This window comes from Protopterus annectens, chromosome 14.part0, assembly GCF_019279795.1.
Source record: "Protopterus annectens isolate FY-2018-M chromosome 14.part0, PAN1.0, whole genome shotgun sequence".
NCBI lineage: Eukaryota > Metazoa > Chordata > Ceratodontiformes > Protopteridae > Protopterus > Protopterus annectens.
Genome location: NC_056748.1, coordinates 10,837,414 through 10,855,402, shown reverse-complemented (window position 1 = coordinate 10,855,402; position 17,989 = coordinate 10,837,414). Strand labels below are relative to the sequence as shown.

The 17,989-nt window shown below is 46.1% G+C and overlaps 1 protein-coding gene across 5 annotated transcripts in view; it reads left to right on the top strand.

Annotated features, from left to right (window-relative positions):
* ADD3 (adducin 3) overlaps positions 1 to 17,989 on the top strand; it is a 3,087,715-nt gene that overhangs the window by 1,247,881 nt on the left and 1,821,845 nt on the right. The gene's annotated exons all lie outside the window — the stretch shown is intronic.

Genomic DNA, 17,989 nt, shown 5'->3' with positions numbered 1-17,989 from the left:
GAGAAATTAAACCCAGGATTAAAATTAATATGAAATGCTCTGTGAATGGTAATCTACAGTAAACCTGTTTTTTCCTATTTTAAGAATGTTCCTTAAAATTTTCTGTAATAGTTTCCAAAGTATGATGTGTTAAAAGCTGAGCTTATCTGTTTGCCTGGTTTCCTTGGAAACTGACATCAAAAAGAAAGCTTGCAGATGCTTGGAGGTGAAGGTCATACTGCTTTGTGAAGAATGCCTTTGCAGTTCATTCAGGATGACACACAGCTTTCCTGGTCTTTGTACAGTTCCCTGCAGTCACTGAATTCAGTGCTTTTGTTCCAGCATCTTTTAAGCATTCTTAAGTATTGTACATTGTGGTGTAATTGTAATGTATGTAGGTAGGGCCAGCGTCTTTTGTGCAGAAGTTTAAACTTGTCTTCACTACTGATTTAACCAGTTTGTTATCTTGAATGTAGTTTTCAGCTGTACCTATGAATGATGTGTAACATGGCATGACTTGAGATAACTGTTTTTTATCTTCATGAAAGGGTATGTGCTTTTTGATATAATGAGTGGCAAAGACATAGACAAGATAACAGTTGGCCGCTGCTCTCAGTGGAGACAGAGTGTCTCAGAAAATGTTGTCATGCTTCCTTTATATATTTCTTCATGTGGTTTTGTAAAACTTCACAAGGTGAAGCTATAGCCTTCTCTGTGAACTGAACAGAAAGGCAGTCTGTGGATTGCAGAAAAAAATGGCCTCTGACATTTGAAAAAATACAATCTGAGTACAAGGGTTGCAGCACTAATGAAAGTAACGTGTTTCTGATGCATCTTTCGCGACTGGTTTAATTTGTAGTGCTCATGTTAACAAAAATGTGCAAGTTTGCCTTGGTAAATGTATTTTACAGCTGTTACTAAACCATGATTAATCATGCATTTGAAGTGTTTAAGCTATGGTGTATTGCATCTGTTGTACCACTTTGCTGTACAGTCTTCAATGGTTTAGGCATGTTTATTTGGCTATTCTTTTATACTCACGTTTTATGTCCCTTGAAGGAATGCTACATGCAGCTGTGCTGGTCATTTGAGATAAGTAAACAATATGGTGTGCATGACTTTCTTGCCTACGATTTGAACCCACACCTTTTATACCTCTACTTTCCTAATACTGCCAACTGTGACAACAAGAGAGCTTAGTGGTTCCTGAGAAACAGTTCTTCTGTATTCATTTCATAGCTTGTTAATGCATATTCTGTAAGAGCATCTATTTCTTATATTCACAACAGATCTGCTGCTGCTTGGAGAGCTGATGGCATTCACTATTGCAGTGTACATCATTTTCTAAACCATTTGAGGTGAGGGTCATGGTGGTAGCTGGCTAATTAGGGTAGATCAAACTTCCCTATTTCCAGCTCATTGTAGGGAATTCCCAGAAATTTCCAGGCAAACTGAGAGGTGTAACCCCTCAAACCTGTACTGGACGTGCCCCAGGACCTCTTCTTAGTGTGTTGTTTCTGATTGTCTGGTTTCCTTGAAAATTTACATCAGGAGTAAAGCTTGTATATACTTGAAGATGGAGGTCCTACTGCTGTCTGAGGAAAACCCCTGCAGTTCATTCAAGATGACACACATCTTTCCTAGTCTTTGTATAGTGCCCTGTAAAGGGAATTCATTTCTGCTACCTGTTTCCACTGTCGTATTCTTTTGATCATTACTGAAAGCTCTGAATCATCAGTGAGGATGGGGTCACACAATGGCTTGTAAAGTGAGAGCTTCATCCTAAATCTCAGCTCTCATAGTCTGTTATAATGCCAGCAGTAATGCAGCACTGTAGCTGTTTACTGATCAGTTTCCTATCCACTCTACCTATATTCATGAATTAGACCCCCAAGGTACTTAGACTTCATCTGAGGTGGCTGCATCCCTGGAGGTGAACAATCCAGTCTTTTTCCAGGGGAGAGCTATGATGTCCTATTTTGGAGATGTTCATCTCAGTTGTTTCTTATTTCCAGTGTATACAGTTGTTAACTTATTTGTCAGCATGACTCTCTTATAAAACTTAACTTTATTTACAAAAGTAAAGCTTCCTGGCACCTTGACTAGCACAAGCCTTTTCTGGTGGTCATGAAGCTCTGAGCTTCTTGTTGTAAGACAAAGTCACATGGCAGTATCAAATCAAAATTATGGCCTTAAACATGCCTGTGATACATAAAGTATTTTTTATTTTTACACTAACAGTAGTCTGATAAATATTTATAAATACATTGCAATTATAATTTATTTTGTGTATTACATCACTAGACCATTCTTATTCCAAAAGATTGGTTATAAATAGTAAAATGTCTGTAAAGTGAGGGCATTTTTATTACATTGCATTTGTTTCCCTCTTGCTTACAACAAATTGCTTTATAGCATTAATGCACATTCTTTAATCTCTTGATAGCGTTCTGTTAAATGTTTCAATCATAAGCACTCCTTAAATCCCATTAGCAAGCTCCCGTGACCATCCAGTATCTCAGCGAGGACAAAGAGCTGATCCACTATTCTGTAGCCAACCTTCTTAGGTCAGCCAGTCTTACAACAATGTCTGCAGATATTTGCACAGTTACTGACACAGACTGTAGAAGCAGGCATTGGAGTAGTTTCAGCACTTTACAACCATGTTTAACCTTTGAAGATCTGTGATGTAAAATTCCAGGCCTTTCTTGTCTGACTCCCTTAGGGTTGCTTATCATACTAGCCTTTACCTATAGAGACACTTCCAGGGTATAAGCTTAATTTAGGTTATGCTGGCCCCTTGGTGCCCTCAGCATTTCTAGATAAATCACCTGTGGCAATGTATTCTACATTTTGCTGTTTTCCACCTCCGGCACATGTTTTTACATGTGATCAGTAATAACAGAGTACCTTTTTAGAGAACCGCTTGCAGACTTGTACAGTTTCTTCTCACCAAGATCTGTAGTTTTTTTAATATCCTGTTTCAGGCTTTAGTTCTCCTACAACAGACAGGGCATTGGCATATAGTTTATACACATTCTGCTCTTTTCCATCAGTGTACACTGTGGCTGCATTCTTGAAGCTCAGTACAGAACATACAGTTCAACACACACTTCTGCACTTGTAGTTTAATATACACATAACACATAGTTTTCTTACATGTGTAAGACAAGCATACCAATCATTTCTATTCACAAATGACAGAGAATTATTTACAGAATTCCAGCTAGCTGGGCTGGCAGCCTTCACAATTCTCCCTCCCCTGAAAACTCAGCTAGTTTTTCAAGTGACCCTTAAGAAATGTTGCTTGAGGGTTGAGCCTATCTGGAAATATCTTACCCCATTCCCTGTCTTGAGAGCCCATCTGCGTTGGCATTGCTAACCCCGATGCAGTGCTGCACTGTCATAGTATATGCTTGCAACCCTAGGCTCCACCATAGTAACTTGGCATTTTGCTGGATGGCTTGATGTAACCATGTTAAGGGATTGTGGTCTGTAACTACAGTGAATTTCCTTCCATACATATAAGGCTGAAGTTTCTGCAGTGCCCACACTGTGGCTAGACCTTCCTTTTCTACAGCTGCATAACATTCCTCCCTGGGTTGGATTCTATGACTGAGATAAACCACTGGGTGCTCTTCTTCCTCTGAAGAAATCTGGCTAAGTACAGTCCCCACCCCATTGTTTGAAGCATCTACCTGCACAACAGATTATTTTCTGTAATCTGGACTGGCTAACACAGGCAGTCCTCCCAAAGCTCCTTTAAGCGACTGGAATGCCTGCTCACATGCTGTGGTCCACACTAACTTATCTGACCTGTTTTTTGTTGTCAGGTCTGTGAGGGGCAGCTATGGTACTATAATTGGGGACAAACTTTCTGTAGTACCCTGCTGTCCTTAAAAATGCCCTAACCTGCTTTTTGGTAACAAATGCAGGACATGCCTGAATGGCTTCAACTTTGGCTGGGTCTGGCCTGATCTTACCACTCCCCACTCTATGTTCCAGGTAGGAGACCTTTGCCATGCCCACCTGACATTTGCCGGGCTTAATGGTCAGCCCTGCCCTCTATAGTCTGCCCAGCACATTCCTGATATGCGGAAGGAATGGTTCTAGATGGCAATGTCATCTAGTTAAGCAAAAGCAGAATCTCCTGCTCCTGCTAGGATATGATCTGCCAGCCTCTGGAAAGTTGCTGGGGAATTTTTTATCCCAAGTGGAATCTTTGTGAACTCATACAAGCCAAAAGGAGTCACAAAGGCTGACCTTTCTCTAGTACTGGGAGTCAAGGGCACCTGCCAGTACCCCTTGATCAGATTAGTTGTGGTAAGATACTTGGCCCCACCCAGCTGCTCTAGGGCTTCATCTGTACTAGGCATGGGGGTAAGCATCTGATTCTGTGACTATTTAATTTCCTGTAGTCCACACAGAACCTGGTGCTGCCATCCTTCTTTGGTACCAGCACCACTGGGGAGGCCCAGAGACTGCTGGACTCCTGAATTACCCTTAGTTCCAACATTTTCTGTATCTCCTCCCTCATAGTCTGTTTGACTCTCTCAGGCACCCCCTATAAGGGTTCTGCTTCATAGGCCTTTGGGGTCCTGTATCCACATGGTGCTGCACCAACATGTCCCCAAACTCCTATAACACTGCTCGGATTTCTCGAACCTGGGTAGGCGATAGCTGCTGGGACATTGCTACCCCTTCCACGGGGGTGTCAGTCCGACCCTCACTGAGGAGATCAGTCACCAGATCCCCCTCAGACTCCACCTGCAATCCATTGCAAATACTCAGCACAAGGGCCTCCCTGTCATGGTAACGCGTCATCATGTTAAAATGGTACAATTTATGCCACAACCTCCTACCTAGCAGTTCTACCATGTAGTTAATATCACTGACCTTCCTTGCCATCTTGTAGGGTCCCTCCCAAGCTGCCTGCAGCTTGTTGTGTCTGACACGAATGAGAACCATTACCTGCTGCCCTACAGCATACTCTCTAGCTTAGTCATTCCTGTCATACCAGACATTTTCTGCTGTTGTGCTTCTGCCAGGTTCTCCTGGGTCAAGCCCATGAGTTCCCCTGAGCCTTGTGCTGAGGTTTAGGACATATGCCACAACAGACTCCTTGTGGGATTCACACTCTCCTTCCCACTCATCTCAAATTAAATCTAGAGGTCCCCTCACCCTATGCCCATACAACTCAGAGGGTGAAAAACTTGTGGATTCCTGGGGAACCTCTCTTTAAGCAAACAGATGGGACAGATATTTGTCCCAGTCCCTCTTAAACTGGTCTCCAAATGCCCGTAGCATGGTCTTGAATGTAGAGTTTAACCTCTCAACAAAACCATTAGTCTGGGGATGGTAGGGGGTGGTCTTTTAGGTGCTTCACCCCACAGTACTTTCACAGACAAACCAGCAGGTCTGACATGAATTTGGCACCTCTGTCAGTCAGTATTTGTTTAGGAAACCTACCCTACTGAAAATCTCTAACAAAGCATTTGCCAGCCTTTCTGCCTCAATGGAGGACAGGGCCACTGCTTCAGGATATCTGGTAGCATAATCTACTACCACTAGGATATACTTTTTCCATGTGGAACTTGGGGTACTCAGAAGCTCCACAATATCTCTAGCTACCCTCTGAAATGGCTCCTCAATCACAGGCAAAGGCATCAAAGGAGCTTGCACCTTGTCTCCTGCCTTGCCTACCTTTTGGCACTGCTCACAAGGTCCTGCAGTACTCTGTTGCATCTCTGGAAATTCCAGGCCAATAAAAGTTTTGCATAATATGTCACTTGGTATGTTTTATGCCCATATGACCTGCAAAGGGAATATTTTGGGCTATGGTTAGAAGTGCCAGATGGTAGGCTCTGGGCACTACCAACTGCTGTACTCTCTCACACTCTAGCCCTCCCTCAGGGGTCCACTGTCTGTACAGTTACCCTTTGTCCCAGTATACAGAATCCCCCTTTTCCTTGAGAATCAGGTGCCTCACTAGCTACCTCTCTCAGACCTTGTAATGTAGGGTCTGACAGCTGAGTCTGTCTCTACTCTTTTTGTAACCCTTCTCAACCCCCCTTCCACAGGAAGTCTGGTATCCTCTGACAGTGGTACCTCGCTGTCAGCCTGGGTACTGCTACTCACTTCTGCCCCTGCAGTCACTCTGTCCAAGGGAACATCAGTACCCACAAGCAGACGTGGCTCACCTTCAGTCTCACTGCTACAGGGTAGTTCCCTCCCTGAAGTAACCACCTCAACAGTCCTGGCTGTATGTGTACAAATCTGTCTGGATCTCCCCCAGACTACCAGACCCACATGCTTGTCTCCATGCCTGATTGCGTGTAACTGCATGAACACATGGTACGTACTGCATTATCAAAATTATTCCCTATCAGAACATCTGCAGGGTGGTAGTTTGGTACTCATGTTGTCTCAAGACAACCTACTGTTGGCATTTTGTCATTCCCAGTTAGTAACTCTCCCACCTTCCCTCCGTGGACATCTATATGCTACAGGCCTCACTGGTTGCATTTAAAACATTTAACCCTAGGTCCTGGACATGTACCTGGACTAGTGGCTTCCCCTGCTACTAGCAGATTCTGTTGGGGCAGTCTGGGCTGCCCACCATGGGTTCCCTTAGACCCATTAGCAGCACTGGGTGTCTCTTTCCTGTGCAGGAATGCCCTGCTTGGTAGGTATAGGTCTCCCTTCTTCCCCAACTCATCTGCAGTAGTACATTGCCTATCAGCTAACCAGATTCTCGTGTCCTCAGGCAAAGGACTAAGGGCTTGTTCCCTCACCAAAAGGTCTGCCAGTGGTGACCTGACATCCACTCACCCACCTATGAAAATAAGTGCTTAGTTCAGCAACATATTCACACCCACTTTCATCTGCCTTGCGTCTATGTTCACAAAACTTTTTTTATATAGGCTTCAGGTGTTAACTTAAAAACTTTTACCAAGCAATTCTTTACAACATTATAATTTAAACAGTCATTATCAGACAGTTTGGACATTACAGTTACAGCTTTACCATGGAGTAAGGGGGTCTGGAACTGTACCCAGAGCCCTTGGTCAAGATCATACTGTTTATATGCTCTCTTAAACATATGAATGAAACGGTCAAAATTATCCCCCTCTCTAAATTGTGGAAGTAATTTACTGACCTATGTTGCTTCTGGGGTTCAGTTACTCCCTTCCCCATTACTTCCATGACTCCAAAGAGTCAGCTTCTCCTTTTCATGTTGCCTCTGCCTCTCCTTCTCCTCAGCTTCCAGGTGTAGCAGTTTCTCATTTTCCTCAGTTTCTACACAACTCAGTCTCTCTGCTGCTTCTGTTTCCAAATCTTGGCCTCCAACTCCAGATGGATTTTTAAGTCCTCTACAGAAAGGTGAGCTGTCCATTCTCTGAGTGTTATACATCTCCACGGCCAGTCTGGTGATCCTCCTGGTTGCTATTCACTGATACAGCTGTGATCAAAGCTGCAATCATATCTGCTTTAGTCAGGTTTCCATGCACCAGTCCTTTAGCCTGGCACATCTCAGCCAACTGGCTCCTTTTCAGCTTGCCATACTCCTCTGCTGACATGCTTGCCTGCTCTCCCTGACTAACTAAGCTAACAAAAGAAATAATTGTGATAGGAAATCTGAATGTTCACTGAGTGGCTGATTTGAGTACAAAAACACCTTCAGTGATCACAGGATACAGGAATTCAATATCCACACCACTACAAGCCAATTAATATGTGATGTGGCTAGCTCACAACTGTCAACCACTTATTATGTGATGTGGATATCCCACCACTGCAAAACAATTAATATGTGACCCCCCCCCCCTTGCACTGGCCCAGTAATCAAGTAACCTCAGTCCTCACCACTATCATCATTTAGGGATGTGCAAATTGGGAGGATGGCAAGTATACACACACTAAAGTACAATTTCCCTTAAGAGCACATAGAGATCACAGTCAGTCTATGGCTGGTTTCTCCCTCTCTCTCTCCAGATCCCCAATAAAACTTCCCACTGGCACAGCTATAGGGTTAAGATCTCAGCTGAGTGGTCAAGCCAAAACCTCTAGCACCTTCTCTGTCCAACCAGTACTTCTTGTCCCTGCCCATGTAGCTGACTGACACACACACACACACACACACACACACACACACACACACACACACACACACACACACACACACACACTTTTGAGATCTGATATACTTTGGATATAAAAAGTTTACACACCCCTGTTAAAATGCCAGATTTTTGAGATATAAAAAGGGACCACAATAAATCATTTCAAAACTTTTCCCACCTTTAATGTGACCTATAACCTGTACAATTCAATTGAAAAACAAACAAATCTGTTAGGGGAAAATATAAAAAATAAAAAATGTACAATATGCTGGTTGCATAAGTGTTCACACCCTTAAACTAATACTTTCTTGTGTGTGCACACACTTAAATTAATACTTTGTTGAAGCACCTTTTGATTTAATTACAGCATTCAGTCTTCTTGGGTAGGAGTCCATCAGCATGGCACATCTTGACTTGGCAATATTTGCCCACTCTTCTTTGCAAAAGTGCTCCAAATCTGTTAAACTGTGAGGGCATCTCTTGTGCACAGCCCTCTTCAGGTCACCCCACAGATTTCCTATTGGATATAGGTCTGGGCTGTGGCTGGGCCATTCCAAAACTTTAATTTTCGTCTGAAGAAGCCATTCTTTTGTTGATTTGGATGTATGCTTAGGGTCATTGTCGTGTTGAAAGGTGAAATTCCTCTTCATCTTTCTAGCAGATGCCTGAAGATTTTGGGCCAAAAGTTACTCTGTTTGGAACTGTTCATAATTCCCTCCAGCTTGACTAAAGTCCCAGTTCCAGTTGAAGAAAAGCAACCCCAAAGCATGATACTGCCACCACCATGCTTCACTGTGGGGATGGTGTTCTTTTGGTGATGCAGTGTTGTTTTTGTGCCAAACGTACCTTTTGGAATTCTGACCAAAAAGTTCAGCCTTGGTCTCATCAGACCATAACACATTTTCCCACATGCTTTTGGGAGACTTGATGTATTGTTTTGCAAATTTTAGCTGGGACTGGATGTTTTTCTGTGTAAGAAAAGGTTTCCATCTTGCAACCATACCCCATAGTCCAGACATATGGACAATACAGGAGATTGTTGTCACATGTAGTACACAACCAGTACTTGCCAGAAATTCCTGCAGCTCCTTCAGTGTTGCTGTAGGTATCTTGGCAGCCTCCCTGACCTGTTTTCCTCTTGTCTTTTCACGAATTTTGGAGGGATGTCCAGTTCTTTGCAACATCACTGTTGTCCCATATTTTCTCCACTTTTTGATGACTGTCTTCACTTTGTTCCACGGTATATCCAATGCTGCGGAAATTTTTTTGTACCCTTCTCCAGACTGATAACTTTCAGCAATGAGATCCCTTTGATGCTTTGTAAGCTCTCTGCAAACCATGGCTTTTGCTGTAGCAAGCAACTGAGTAACTGTCAGGAAAATCCTACCCGGACAGCTGAACTTTATTTGGGGTTAATCAGCATCTCTTTAATTGATGGCAGGTGTGTACCGAAGAAGACTGAATGCTGTAATTAAATCAAAAGGTGCTTCAGCAAAGTATTAGATCTGAAGTAGGAGATTCATTTGTCTGCAACCTGTGGGTTATGGATCCGATATCGGATCCGAACCGGCATAGTTTTCCAGCTATGGATCCAAGCTCTCAGCTCCTCCCCTCACCCATAATGCCCTGCTCTACCCTCATGACCTCAGATCTCGTTTGCCGCGCATGGTGACTGGATTTGTTTCTCAAGCTCTCAAGCTAAGTGGTAGTTTTACTGTTTAAAATCAGAATTTTGAAGTTTTTATTGATTTTTTGTGTGAAAGTGTAGGTTTCCCCTTTGATATTTTTCCTTTTTAGAGTTAATCTAAAAGTTTTATCCCTCCCCTCGCTGTTGGAGTAGAGTGTGTGTGTTGGGCCTGTGTGTGTTGGTTGTTTTAGTTACTTTAGTTTGGTAACTGCTTTGTTAGACTAGGATGGCAGACCAACCTAAGTCTATATTTTCTAAATGCTCCGAGTGTGGCCATAAGCTTTCCCCAGCTGATGGCCACACTCGGTGTGTTAGATGCCTGGGGGTTGAACACCTCACATCTGGATGTTCCATTTGTGCAGGGTTCAACCCCAGGGCATTGAAGGAGCGGAGGTCCAAGCTTGTTTTGGTGGGCCTTTTAGCGCCGGACTCGGCTCCGACCTCCGCTCCTTCCGGAGTAACTGTGCCTACGGTTATTCCCTCTGCGGCACCCCCTCCTCCTCCTGGGACTCAACCTCCCGTTTCTGGTTCGGAGGAGAGGGATGCTAAAAGGACCGGAGGGAGAAGCACCATAAGCGGCGGGCCGAGACCTCTGTTTCGGCCCCGCCAGCCAAGCAGGCTTCTCCCCCGGCTCCGTTGTCGGCTCCATTGTCGGCTCGGTCTCCTCCTTCTCGGCTCCGGTCTCCAGTGTGTTTTTCACCGGGACCTGAGGAGGAGGAGACCCGATCTCCGTCGAGGCTATCGAGGAGGCACTCCAGGCCTACCTCGGTAGCCTCGCCGAGATCCACGATAGCTTCGATGCTGATCTGGACGGATGATGAGAAGGTCCATCCAGGCCCAGATGCAGAGGGGAGTGCCCTTGCCTCCCCTCTGGGGAGCTCAACACCCTTTTCAAACCGATTGCTCCTTCTTGACCCGCTATCCGGGTTCGAGCAGCTGGAGCCGAGCAGCCGAGCCAGGGTGGGTCGGCGCCGATAGTACTTTGTACCGGATCCGACCCTGCCCTCGAGTGCATCGGATCCGACCTCTCGAGCCTGGATCCGAGCCTCGGATCCGGGGATCAGTGCTCCTTCGGCGCCGTCTGTGTCGGAGCGCACTGTCCTTCGGATCCGAAGCGCCGCGCTCCGATCCACTCTTCGGATCCGAGGGAGCCGATTGTCGGATCCTTTGGTCGAGGTCGGCTCCCTTCGGCGCTTTGATGTAGTGGAGAGGGCCCTGTTGAGGGTCTCCGGACCCCCGGCACTTGTTTCGGCTCTGTCCCGCGCTCCCTCTGCACTGGGCCAGGCTTCCACCATCCGGCCCTTGGGACAGCCCGCTTCTGTGCCCCAAGTTGCTCCAATGGAACAAGTTGCTGCTTGCGAGGAGTCCTCTGACAGCCCCCAGAGGATGTCCCTCGCAAGCATACGTGCAAAAGGAGGCACATTGACTCCCCCGAGTCTCTCACGGAAGACACGGACTTGGAGGAAGGGGAAGGCTCCCCACGGTCACCCCCCGAGGATGTCTCATTTGGAGACATCATGGAAATGCTCCGTATAAGGGGGAGGTGGTCTGCCCCGAAGTCTTCCTCGGACGAGTCCGTGTTCTTGGAGGCATTTGAAGCGGGCCTGTCTACCTCTTGGGTGTCCCCTCCTGCCGACCCCTGGTGGACCTCATTACCACCAGGGCGTGGAAGGAACCGGACACCGTGGAGCCAATTCCTAAGAGGCCCGATAGGATCCTTAGCCCACCGTCCGACCGTGCCCATTGGAGTAAGGGGCCTCCGGTAGATGCCATGTTGACGGCGGCCACCAAGAGGGAACTTGCTCAGGAGAGTCCCTCAGTCCATCCCGAGCAAGGAGTCTCGGATGATGGACCGCTTGGGGAAGCGGATGTTTAGTTCAGCGACCTTCTCGGTAAGGGCGCTGAACTACTTGGCACACGTCATTAGGATGCAGCGAGATCTCATTAAAGAATACGCTGCATCTCCCCCAGAGTCCATGTCGGAGGAGGACAGGGTGCTGCACTCCACCCGCATGGCCACTCTTAGGTCAGTTACTAATACCTCTATGCGGCTACTCTCCCACGCCACGGAAGGCGCCGCTAGAGCCGCAGGGGCAGGCCTAGTCACTAGGCGTCAGGCCTGGCTCAGTCACTGCGATTTTTCTGAGCCCTTCAAAGCGCCATTTGCGACGCCCCTTTGATGGTTCTGCTCTCTTTGGCAAAACCGTCGTAAACGCTTGACCCAGAGCGAGAAGGACGGGAAGACGCTGTCTGCCGTCGGAATCCGCTTCTCTGCACCCCAGAGGCCCTACTCTAGGAACCAAAAGGGTCAGAAGAAGATGTGGTTCCGGAAGTCGCAGCAGTCCCAGCCTGCTCCGGACAACCAGTCCTTCCGTGGCAGAGGAGGACAGGGAGGACGCGCCCTAGAGGCAGAGGGGCTCCCAGAAACTTTGGGTCCAGGGAACCTTTCTCTGAACGGGCGCAGCAACCCTGAGGGTTGCCCGACTGCTCCACTCTGGAGGCAGTCGGGGACGTTCGGGGCACCTAGCGGCATGGGAGTCCATAACATCAGACCGCTGGGTTCTCCAAATCATATCCAGAGGATATCGCATCCCTTTTCTTCACTTTCCATAGTTGAAGTCCCTCCCAGACGTTCCACCCGGTCAACGGGAGGCCGCTTTGGCAGAAATTGGCCATCTGCTAAAGAAAAGAGCCATCCAGCCCGTCCCCCCAGACCAGATCGGATCAGGGTTCTACTCCAGGTTCTTTTTAGTGCCAAAGAAGACGGGGTAACTAAGACCAATTCTAGACCTTTCTCTCTTGAATCTGGCAGTCCCCAAAGAAAAATTCTGAATGGTCACTCTGCAATCTATTCTCCCCCTTCTGGGAGAAAATCACTGGATGTGCTCGATAGACCTCAAAGATGCGTACTACCACATCCTGATGGACAGGCGCTCCAGGAGGTTCCTCCGCTTCCGGCTGGGAGCCAGTCACTACCAGTTCCGGGTCCTTCCCTTTGGTCTCACCACAGCCCCCAGGGTGTTCACCAAAGTATTAGCAGTGGTAGCGGCCCACCTGAGGCTTCAGGGGGTGCAGGTCTTTCCCTACCTGGACGACTGGCTTCTTACCGCCCCAACAAGGCATCTACTATTATTGGCGCGAGACTCCTTTCTCCATCTTGCTCCTTTTCTGGGCATTACGATAAATACAAAGAAATCAAACCTGGCGCCCACACAGCTGTTAGATTTTATAGGGGCCAGGCTAGACACAAGGAGTTTACGAGCCTTCCTCACTGTGGACAGAGTTCAAAATCTGCAGCTCCAGGTGCGGGCCATTCTCCACTCGAGTTCTGTTCCGGCGGAGTTGGTCCTGAGGGCTCTAGGGTCCATGGCGTCTGCTATAGCACTTCTCCCTCTTGCCAGGCTCAATATGCGCATCCTACAGTGGACTCTCTTAGTACAGTGGTCATACCTTGCTCTCCCTATGCATCATCCCATTGCGATCAGCAAGGCTTGCAAGCGGTCCCTCTTGTGGTGGCTTCACTCCCCAGATCTCCACGGGGGCCGCCCCTTTTGTGCTTCTCCCCCTCTCGCCATGGTGACCACGGACGCCTCCCGCCTCGGGTGGGGGGGGCATTTTATGGGCCGGACCGTCCAAGGCAGGTGGAGCGATTCAGAGACCTTACTGCATATCAACGTTCTAGAGATGAGAGCAGTGCTCTTAGCGTTGCTAGCACTTCAGGACTTTCTTCCCTTGGGAACAATTGCGATTCAATCGGACAACATGTCTGTGGTCTGGTACATCAACAAGCAAGGGGGAACAAGGTCTTACCCTCTTTGTCGAGAAGCCATGAGAGTTTGGGAATGGGCAATCTCCACCAACCGCTTTCTAATAGCAACGCATATTCCGGGTCGGTCCAACATCCTGGCGGACAAGCTCAGTCGCACCATTCTGACCCCTTACGAGTGGTCTCTCAATTGTCAAGTAGCGGAACGCATATTCGCACGGTGGGGAACTCCTTCATGCGATCTTTTTGCCTCTCCCTCAAACACCAAGTGCGACAGTTTTTTCGCTCTGATACCTCCCCCCGGAGGTTCCCCAAGAGACGCTCTGGTGCATGCTTGGCCACCCGGTCTTCTGTATGCTTATCCAGCCTTGCCTCTGATGCTCCAAGTTCTTCAGAAAGCCTCTCGGGTGGGTTGCAGAATGATTCTCATTGCTCCGTTTTGGCCTCGACAGATCTGGTTCCCCTTCCTAAGGTCTCACTCAGTGAATCCTCCTTGGATTCTAGATCCCATTCCGGATCTGATATCCCATCCATCCTGCATACCTCCTCCAAATCTGGACAACCTGAAGCTGACCGCTTGGCTGCTCCAGTTCCACTCTTGATCAGGACTCCCGGTATTTCGTCACCTGTTAAGGCAATTCTGGTGGCAGCTCATAAACCGTCCACTAGGAAGGTCTACCGCAGCAAGTGGAAACGGTTTTCTTTGTGGGCGGAGCGGCAAGGCCTGAATCCCTTCACGGTTCCTCTCCCCTTAGTGCTTGACTTTCTAACCACTCTTTTTAATGATGGTGCCAGCAGTTTCACAGTCAAAGTACAACTGGTGGCAATTTCTCATTATCACATTGGCCATGACTCTAATCCTCTTATGTCAGCCAAGTTGTGTAAAATTTTCCTTAAAGGTACTTTTCTTCTCAGGCCCCTGTAAAACAAGCGGTTCCTCCTTGGGACCTCTCTTTGGTTCTCCAGGCCTTGACCGCCCCCCCTTTCGAACCAGCGGCTACGGTGGATCTCAAATTCTTGTCTTACAAGACAGCCTTTTTGGTAGCCATTACATCGGCCAAGAGAGTTTCTGAGCTTCAAGCTTTATCAGCTAAACCTCCTTACTTGGTATTTCATCCGGACCGTGTCTACCTCAGGACCAACCCGTCCTTCCTTCCTAAAGTTGCTTCTGAAGCAAACATTAATCAGTCCATTAACCTCCCTGTTTTCTTTCCTAAATATGAGAACAAAGGTGAATATAAGCTTCACTCATTAGATGTCCACAGGCAACTTAGATTTTATCTAAACAGGACGGCTGGTCATAGGCAATCCGACCAGTTGTTTATTTCCTTTGCAAAATTTAATTTGGGCAAGCCAATTTCTAAAGTTTCTCTGTCACGCTGGATTTCACAGTGCATCTTATTGGCTTATCAAGCTTCAGGAAGGCCCGCACCGGAGGGTGTTCATGCCCATTCAACCCGGTCAGTATCTACCTCGGCAGCCTTCAAGGCTAGGATTCCTCTAGATGATATTTGTGCTGCAGCCACGTGGGCTTCATCTCATACTTTTATCTCCCACTATAAGTTGGATCTTGCATCTAGGGGTAGAGCAACATTTGGCTCTGCGGTGCTCCGGAATATCCTTCCATGATGGCCGCCCAAGATTCAGGTAGCTGGGGACTCTGTCCCACAGGTTGCAGACAAATGAATCTCCTACTTCAGATTTAGAAGTTATGTACTCACCATAACGTTCCATCTGAGTAGGTGTATTCATTTGTCTGCAACCATCCCGCCCTCCTATCCCCCTGGCCTTTCAGTTTCCTGCATATTATCTGTTACCCTTTTCAGGGTGTTGTTGCTGTTGGCAAACTCGATCTGAGGTCATGAGGGTAGAGCAGGGCATTATGGGTGAGGGGAGGAGCTGAGAGCTTGGATCCATAGCTGGAAAACCATGCCGGTTCGGATCCGATATCGGATCCATAACCCACAGGTTGCAGACAAATGAATACACCTACTCAGATGGAACGTTATGGTGAGTACATAACTTCTAATTTAAGGGTGTGCACACTTATGCAACCAGTGTATTGTAAGTTTTTTATTTTTTTTTCCCCAAACAGATTTATTTGTTTTTCAATTGAATTGTACAGGTTGTATGTCACATTAAAGGTGGAAAAGGTTTTGAAATTATTTATTGTGGTCTCTTTTGTTATCACAAATACCTGGCATTTTAACAGGGGTGTGTAAACTTTTTATATCCACTGTATATACAAAAACACAGACACTCTTGGGGAAGGCTGGCACAGGTTTACTAGCTATGCCCCTTTCTGCCCAGACTATAAGGTATTACCAATATCCACCAACCACTCTAATCAGCTACTATAAGGGCCTTCCTAAAGGGTGACCAATTCTACTGTGCAATGTTGCTATTATCTAAATGGTAAGTGCGTCCAAGACTTTATGGCTATTTGAGTGGCCTGTACAGTGTCATCGAATACATATTGAAGTGCCCTAAGAGCTTAAATATCTCTAAACAAACCAGCCACAATTAAAAGGTTTAAATATATTTAATAATAAATAATAGAAGCACAAGGCAATACTGAATAACTCAACACAGTGACAACAGAGTTCAGAATCACAGGAAATATTTTAAAACAACATTGCAGGACATAAATACAGGAAACATCTAAACTAATCTTACTAAGTTCCTATATATTTCTAAGAGAAATCACTATAATCTAAATCATACTTACAGAGCAGCAGGCAGAAGTGCTGGGTGAGTGTTTCTAGGTCCAAAGACAAATACAAACTGCACAGACTCACTCCCTGAGATAGTTCTTAAGTTGCTAACAAACATTTCTGCTGGGTTATCTCAGATTACATCATTATTTGTCACCTCTGTGTCAAAAATACTTCTTTCAGAAGCTTGCCTGGAACTGGAATTCATAAAACAGTTGCACACTTTGACCTTTGAAACGTGTAATTATCTCTGTTTCCAGACAATAGGAAATCCTACAACTGTAGACATTGTGTCTACTCTGAGCTGAAACAGAGATAACAGAATCATAAACAGTTTCCACTTATTTTCTTGAGTTTTTGCAAGTTAACTCTGTATGTTCCAGCCCTTACCATCAAAACATACATTTGCATAGGCATATAGTTTATACACATTTCTGCTCTTTTCCATCAGGGTACACTGTGTTTACATTCTTGAAGCTCAGTACAGAACATACAGTTCAACACACACTTCTGACCATGTAGTTTAATATACACATAACATATAGTTTTGTTACATTTGTAAGACAAGCATACAAATCATATTACTATTCAGACATGACAGAATTATTTACAAAATTCCAGCCAGCTGGGCTGGCAGGCTTTACACTGCCATATGTCATGATTTTTTGACAGTAGATTCTGCTCTCATATATTTGTCCCATGAAAGACAGCATTAATACCATATTTATAAAACATCATGGCTTATACAAAAACATAAATGTTGCAGGTTCTTAATGTGACAAGCAGTGGTCCCACCACTGCCAACCAGTATGTGACACGTAATGGTCCCACCACTGCCATTAAATATGTGACACGTGATGGTCCCACCACTGCCATCAAATATGTGACACGTGATGGTCCCACCACTGCCATCAACTATGTGATGTCCCCATGCTGGGCCAGTAATCAAGGAGCCTGAATCCTCTCCACTGACACTGGAGGGGGATGTGCACTTGGAATATAAATGGATACACTGAGTATTTACAGATGCAGACCTCTCTGCATCAAGCACAGTTTTCTTTAAGAGCACACACGGAACACACACAGCCTGGGGTCTAGACTTCTCAATATCGGTCTCCCTTCAGGTTCCCAGTAAGACTCCCCACTGGTACAGCAGTAGGGTTAGGTCCTCAGCAGAGTGTCCAAGCCAAGTCCTCCAACACCACCTCTGTAAACCCAGTGTTTCATGTCCCTGCCCTAAGTAGCTGACACATACTCGCACTGTGAGATTTGATTCTTCACACACACACACACACACACACACACACACACGCACGCACACACACACACACACACATTATTACTTTTCTCTAATAACTTGATAGGGCAAGGCACAATGAAATATGTGAGCAGTCTTCCTAGTCAGGTTCCCTGAAACAGAATATTCTATACAATATAATATCCAAGATGGCTTTCAGAATGACCTCATCTGGTCACCTGACTATAGGCTCTCACAGTAACCCCCTTTTGAAGCTGAGACAGGAATTTAGCATAGACGGCTACAGTACACATCTTAAATGTTTATAGCAGTGCCTGGGGCTTCCCCTCTTTTTACTGAGCTAATGAAATAAGTCTTCTTTCAGACTGACTGTCTCTGGTCCTATCCAGCACTGTGTGGTGCCGTTTTAATGGTCTAACTGCTCATTTACATTTCTCTTATTTTTCTTAAAGTTAACCTTTG